We start from the raw sequence: 6,501 nt of genomic DNA on the forward strand, positions 1-6,501 counted from the left end.
CCCCCCGCGGCGGCGCCGGCGCACGCCCACCTGGTCCGACCCGCCGCGAGCAGAGGAAGGTGCGCAGTGCTGCCGGCACTCACCTCCTCGCCTCCGCCGCAAGTCGTCGCCACCGTTCTCTACCGCCGCTGCCTCCGCTGACAGGGAACAGCTGCGGTCTCCGCGCAACCGAACTTGCTGCAGTCCTGGCCCCGCCTCGCAGACTTCTTATTGGCTCAGGCAGCCCAACCCCTCCTGTTATTGGACAAGACTCTCCGTCACTCGCCGCTCCCCGGCTCAGGACTCCTCCCTACCCCCCGCCTACCCGTCACGTTTAAGCCTTGGCGCCCCACGTCAGCCCCGCCCCTCGCGTCGCCGGCGGGCCCCTGGATTGGTGACGGAGCTGGGAGAGCCCGCCCCTGGCGCACAGCCGCCTACTCCCTTGTCTTTAGAGGCCCACGTGGGCCCCACGGCCTGGGGCCCCCGCCCTCAATAGGCGGAAGTAACGGAGCTCCGGCACGCTGTGATTGGCTGTCGGCGGGGGTGGGGACGTGCGATTCATTCACCCGAGTAGCACGTGTGTCCCAAAGCCGCAAGCATAACAGATCGCACCGGGACTCAGAGATCCCGGCTAGACACACACACACGCGGGCGGATGGGGAAGAGGGCGGAGGAAAAGTGTTTGCGAAGGTCAGGAAGGAGATGGCAATTGTGCCACACGGATGTGCGTGAGTGTGGCCCTTAGCTGCGGGGGGGAGGGGAGATGCTGGGCAGGAGTCGTCTCTGTGTGACCTTGGACAAGCAACCTCACCACTGTGAGCCTCAGTTTCTTAATCTGCAAATAGAGGCCTCTTAGGACCTAGAAGGTCTAGAAGTCTTGATTAAACAGAAAGCTTCATAAACTGGGCTCTGTGCCAACCAGGAGATATGGGAGTGACCAAAATGAACCAAAAGGTCTGCTTTGCAGTGAGAGAAAAGACAGATGATAAAAAATAAAATAAAAGATAGGGTACATCAGATGGTAATCAGGGCATGGAGGAAAAATAACCTGCTTCCAGACAATTCGGAGTATCAAGAACTATGAGAACTTGATCTTGTTAACTAGGAATTGCTGATTGTGATGGAGAGCTATTACAACTTCATTCTCTTCTTCTCTGTTGTATCTGTTATGTTCTCTCTTCAACTCTCTTGTCCTTCCTTCCAACTGTCTGGCTGAACTTCAACAGAGGTCACTCCAACACAGCGGTTTCAGTAGCAGAACAGGGATTAAAATCCCAGTTCTCCAGATTCACATATTCATTCAATTAACAATTCATTTGATTGTACACCTTCTATGGGCCTAGTGCCATGCCAGGAAAAAGTGGTTGGACTTGATAGACACCAAGTCCTCATTCCATTGTTGTCCCTGTTACGCTGCTAGTGGGCCTACCTTGTGACTTCAACATTTTCTGCCTTTATCTTATCTCCTGCTGTGTACACGTAAGATATGGTCCCCTGTATCCCTCAAGAAAGGAAAGGCCCTTCTCTACGGCTGGCCATGCTACAGGCACTGTGATGGGTCAGCCCAGTGCTGGCTAGTCCTTGTGAACCAGGTTCAGGTGATTACCATGTCAATACCACCAGGCAGGGGTCTGAACAAAGAAACTAACTGAGAACTAGAAAATGGACTGCTATGAGGGGCGCCTGGGTGGCTCAGTGGGTTAAGCATCCAACTTTGGCTCAGGTCATGATCTCATGGTTCGTGGGTTCGGCCCCATGTCGGGCTCTGTGCTTACAGCTCGGAGCCTGGAGCATGCTTGTCTGTCTGTCTGTCTCTCTCTTTCAAATAAATAAATAAATATTTTTAAAAAGAAGCAGAAAGAAAGAAAATGGACCGCTGTGAACAAAAAAAATATGGGTTTTGAAAAGTTAGCTCAGTCATGGAAATTATCTAGTTGGGGCACCTGGCTAGCTCAGTCAGAACTTGCAACTCTAGATCTCAAGGTCAGGAGTTCAAGCCCTTCTTTGGGCCGTTGGCTTAGAGCCAATCTAAAAAATAATAATAGAGGCACCTGTGTGGCTCAGACGGTTAAGTGGCCGACTTTGGCTCAGGTCATGTTCTTGCAGTTCATGGGTTTGATCCCCACATTGAGCTCTGTGCTGACAGAGCCCGGAGACTGCTTCTGATCCCGTGTCTCCCTCTGTCTCTGCCCCTCCCCCACTCTGTCTCTCAAAAATAAAAAATGTTAAAAATAAATTGATAATAATAAACTGGGGCACCTGGGTGGCTCAGTCGGTTAAGCATCTGACTTCGGCTCAGGTCATGATCTCACAGTTTGTGAGTTTGAGCCCCACGTTGGCTCTGTGCTGACAGCTCAGAGCCTGGAATCTGCCTCAGATTCTGTGTCTCCCTCTCTCCCTGCTCCTCCCCGGCTCATGCTCTGTCTCTCTCTATCCTTCAAAAATAAATAAAACATTAAAAAAATTTTTTTAGTAAATAAATAGTTTGGGACAACTGAGTGGCTCAGTTGGCTAAGCAGTCGACTTTGGCTCAGGTCATGATCTCACAGTTTGTGAGTTTGAGCCCCACGTTGGCTCTGTGCTGACAGCTCAGAGCCTGGAATCTGCCTCAGATTCTGTGTCTCCCTCTCTCCCTGCTCCTCCCCGGCTCATGCTCTGTCTCTCTCTATCCTTCAAAAATAAATAAAACATCTTTTAAAAATTATCTAGTTCCAGTGAGATTAGGAAACAAGACACCTCTCCAGGCTTTGTCCTAGCCCCAGATTGAGTTCCCAGGAGGACAAAGTTGGAAGAGTTATTCCATCCCAGGTAGAGAAAACTGCCGAGGCAAAAGCCTGGGTGGAGAGCCTAACGTGGCTAAAAAAACCATTTCTCTGTGTGGCCTTCTGTACCACTCGTGATAAAATCTCGTAGGGACAGGGTGTTTGCTGGTAGGAAACAGATTCCTGAGCCCCACTCCATGGTTCTTAACGCATACTGATCACCAACTCAGGGGACTTAGAGTGACCCGCAGAATACTACTTGGGACGATTTCTGTGGAATGGGATCCCTGCATTGCGTTGCTAGTTTAAGAAAGCTCCCCAGGGGCCCCTGGGTGCCTTAGTCAGCTAAACTTTCGACTTTGGCTCAGGCAGGTCAAGATCTCACAGTTTGTGAGTTTGAGCCTCATGTCGGACTCTGCTGGTGGTGCAGAGCCTGCTTGAGATTCTTTCTCTCTGCCCCCCTCCCTGCTCGCTCGCTCTCAAAATAAATAAATAAACTTAAAAATAAAAAATCTCTCCAAACAGTTCTAACGTGGGTTAGTGTTGAGACCCACTAAAAGACCAAGGGAAGTTACTCTCTTGGCTTCCTGAAAATAAGAACCCCCTGGAGCTCTTTAAAAACAAAACAGATTCCTGGTGCCCTGGCCCCTGAGGCTTCTGATTCAGTAAGGATTCAGTAACTCTGGTGGTGGGGCCCAAGAATCTTTCTTTCTCTCTCTCTCTCTCTCTCTCTCTCTAATTTATCTATCTATATCTATCTATCTATCTCTTTCTATCTCTATCATAAGTCCCACCTGAGTCTTGAGGCCATAGGAAGCTTGAGAAACTTTGCTGAGTTCCTAGGAGGCTGCAGGGGAAGGTGATACAGATAGGCTGAGACCAGCAGCCTGGGAGGGCCAGTGAGAGTCTAGCTGTGGTGTGTAGGGCCCGGGCAGTACAGCTCCGTCGGGAGGGACTGGTCCAGGGGCAGCTGCAGAGCAGCTCATGGGCTCTGGTAAACTAGAATTATGTCTGCCTTATTGCTTCCTAGGATCAGTCGCTTTCTGGAAAGTTCTTTGTTTTTGTTTGTCCTCTGTACTCCCATCCCCTCCTAACATTTGAATGTTACCACCACAAGAGGTGAGTCTGGCACACAGTAGACACTTAATAAATAGTCAGCAAATGAAGGAATGGGAGTCATCAGCCCACACTTAGTGGTTAAACCATGGGAGGGAATAGGGCTTCCCCCGAGCCCGATAGAGTCCACCAACAGCGAGAGGAGTCCAGAGGGCACCACGCTTAGGGGGAAGGGGAGAGTTAAAGAGGGGGAGGGCACAGACTGGCAGGAAGTGCAAATTCTGAGGAGGGAGGCATCTACAGTGGCCCAGACCAGGAGGGAGGTATGGGGGGGCAGGAGACACATTCACTCCGCAGCCATTCCGGCAGCACTCCGTAGAAAAAGGAGCCAGGGCGCCTGGGTGGTGCAGTCAGTTAAGCATCCGACTTTGGCTCAAGGCATGATGTCGCGGTTCATGGGTTCGAGCCCCGCATCGGGCTCTGTGCTGACAGCTTAGAGCCTGGAGCCTGCTTCAGATTCTAAGTCTCCCTCTCTCTCTGCCCCTGCCCTGCTCAGACTCTGTCTCTGTCTCTCTCTCAAAAATAAATAAACATTAAAAAATCAAAGCAAGAAAAAGGAACCACTTTCCCCAACCCCAACCTACTCCTAGACCAGAGGGGGATATATACCTCAAAGCATTTGATTTCAAAACAGTGTGGTGCTGTGCTAGAGATCATGGCCAGAGTGCTCTAGGAATTCAAAGAGAGGGTCTCTTACCCCATGAGAGGGACATGGAGGGCTTCCTGGAGGGGGCAATGCCTTTTCATGACTCAAACAAAGGCAGGGAGGCATGACAGGGTCAAGGCATAGAGGGGGTTAATGGGGACAGCCCACCAGCAAGTCAGGAAGCACAGCCTGAGAGGAGGCCGTGGGAAAGGCCGAGAACGGTTAGGACTGGGGAGGCTTAGGTAAACAGAAGCACCCAGGTGAGTAGGGGCTTCCAGACCAAGCCTTGGACCTCAGACTGAAGCAGCCACCGTGAACCCACCCCTCCCTGTTGACACTTCAGAAGGCTGGCTTTTGCCCTGATGACCTCACAAGAACAACCTAGACGTCCCAGATCCCTGTCCTGGGAGACAAAAGAAAGTCACTTTTTAAAAAAAATTTAAGGGGCACCTGGGTGGTTCAGTCAGTTAAGCGTCCGACTTCGGCTCAGGTCATGATCTCACGGTTCATGGGTTTGAGCCCTGCGTCGGGCTCTGTGCTGACAGCTCAGAGCCTGGAGCCTGTTTCAGATTCTGTGTCTCGCTCTCTCTCTGAACCTCCCCTGCTCACGCTGTCTCTCTCTCTCTCTCTCTCAGAAATAAATAAAACATTAAAAAATAAAATTAAAATAATTAAAAATTTTTAACCAAATTCTGGCAGCTGAAGCCTGAGATAGTTCACTGCTGGCGAGACCTGAGGGTTAAACCCTTCAGGATGGAAAAACAAGACAAGAAGAATGGACAAAACAGTCCTCCACAGGCTGGAGTTGTGTCTTCTGTTCTAATCAGCACGGAAAGTGCTGGAAGTGATTCAAGATAGGTTTTCCTCCCCGCAGGTCCTCCAGGGGTCCAGGCTGCTCCACCCAGGCCCTCGGGGTAACTCCCATACACAAACGCCCTGAACCCTTGACGTGCCTTGTGATGACGGAGAAAAGATGCCCCTTTGGCAGTGAGCTGGTGCTGAGGCCTTTCTTCGGGCAGCCGAGTCATACCAGCATGCGACTGGGCCAGCAAAGCACAGGTTGCAGTCCCAGCTCACCAAGGGTGTTTGTGCAGTGTGGAAACCGTACAGCTGTGTGTGGCTGCCCTGTACCCTCGCCCTGGCCACCCAAATACAGTTTTGAGGCTGGGGGAGCCTAAATCCCAATGCTTCCCCCACTGTGGTCTCCAAGCTCAGGTGACCCCATAACGTCCTACCCCCAGGAATTCACACTGTCTTTTCAACCTCCTACTCGGGTCGTTCAGTCCACTGGGCTTGCGGAGCCCACGCCATCATGGGACCTCTACAAGCCACTCAGACCTTCCACTTGCTCAGGTGGGCCTTGGCCTAGCAAATCACAGCCCCTGTATTTCAGGTCCATGCCAAGGCTGAGGCTCACTGGCTGAGGCAAAGGAGGGTGAGATCCTCCCCGACCCCACTCACGGCCACAGCCCCTCTTGTTCTCATACTGAAGCTCAGAGAAAGGAAATGACCTCTCTAGATCTGATAGCTAGTGAGCGGGGTGCCTGGGGGCTCAGTCGGTTGGGCGTCCGACTTCGGCTCAGGTCATGATCTCACGGTTTGTGGGTTCGAGTCCCGCGTCGGGCTCTGTGCTGACAGCTTGCTCAGAGCCTGGAGCCTGCTTCAGACTGTGTCTCCCTCTCTCTCTGACCCTCCCCTGCTCACGCTGTCTCTGTCTCTCAGAAATAAATAAAACATTGTTAAAAAAAAAAAACACCCAGATAGCTAGTGAGCAGCAGAATCAGGACTGGATCCCCAGACCCCTGATCCCCACACTCCCCACCCCCGCTGTGGTATTTTAGCTCCAATTGCTGCCTTGGGGAAAAAGAGAAGGCAAGAATGTGCGGAATGCAGATTTCAAAAGAAGGGCTTTGATTTGAAATTTGAGTCCTAAAATCACAGTCCTCAGAGGCAGAAAGGCCTTGAGCAATTATGTTTCAAAGAGTTCGCACATCATAT

General features: G+C 51.4%; 1 protein-coding gene and 1 pseudogene across 2 annotated transcripts in view; both read right to left on the bottom strand.

The window, feature by feature from the left end:
- PC (pyruvate carboxylase) overlaps positions 1–169 on the bottom strand; it is a 99,215-nt gene extending 99,046 nt beyond the window's left edge. The window contains exon 1 of one of the 2 annotated variants that reach the window (XM_077771434.1): positions 84–169. The gene's annotated coding sequence lies outside the window, so the exon portion shown is untranslated. Of the gene's footprint in view, positions 1–30; positions 49–83 lie in introns of those variants that run through there. The other variant, XM_077771436.1, reaches the window with a different exon arrangement.
- LOC144237736 (small ribosomal subunit protein eS25-like) overlaps positions 1–6,501 on the bottom strand; it is an 11,106-nt pseudogene that overhangs the window by 281 nt on the left and 4,324 nt on the right.

Source organism: Crocuta crocuta, unplaced genomic scaffold (genome assembly GCF_008692635.1).
Source record: "Crocuta crocuta isolate KB4526 unplaced genomic scaffold, BGI_CrCroc_1.0 scaffold647, whole genome shotgun sequence".
In the NCBI taxonomy this organism is placed as follows: Eukaryota; Metazoa; Chordata; class Mammalia; order Carnivora; family Hyaenidae; genus Crocuta; species Crocuta crocuta.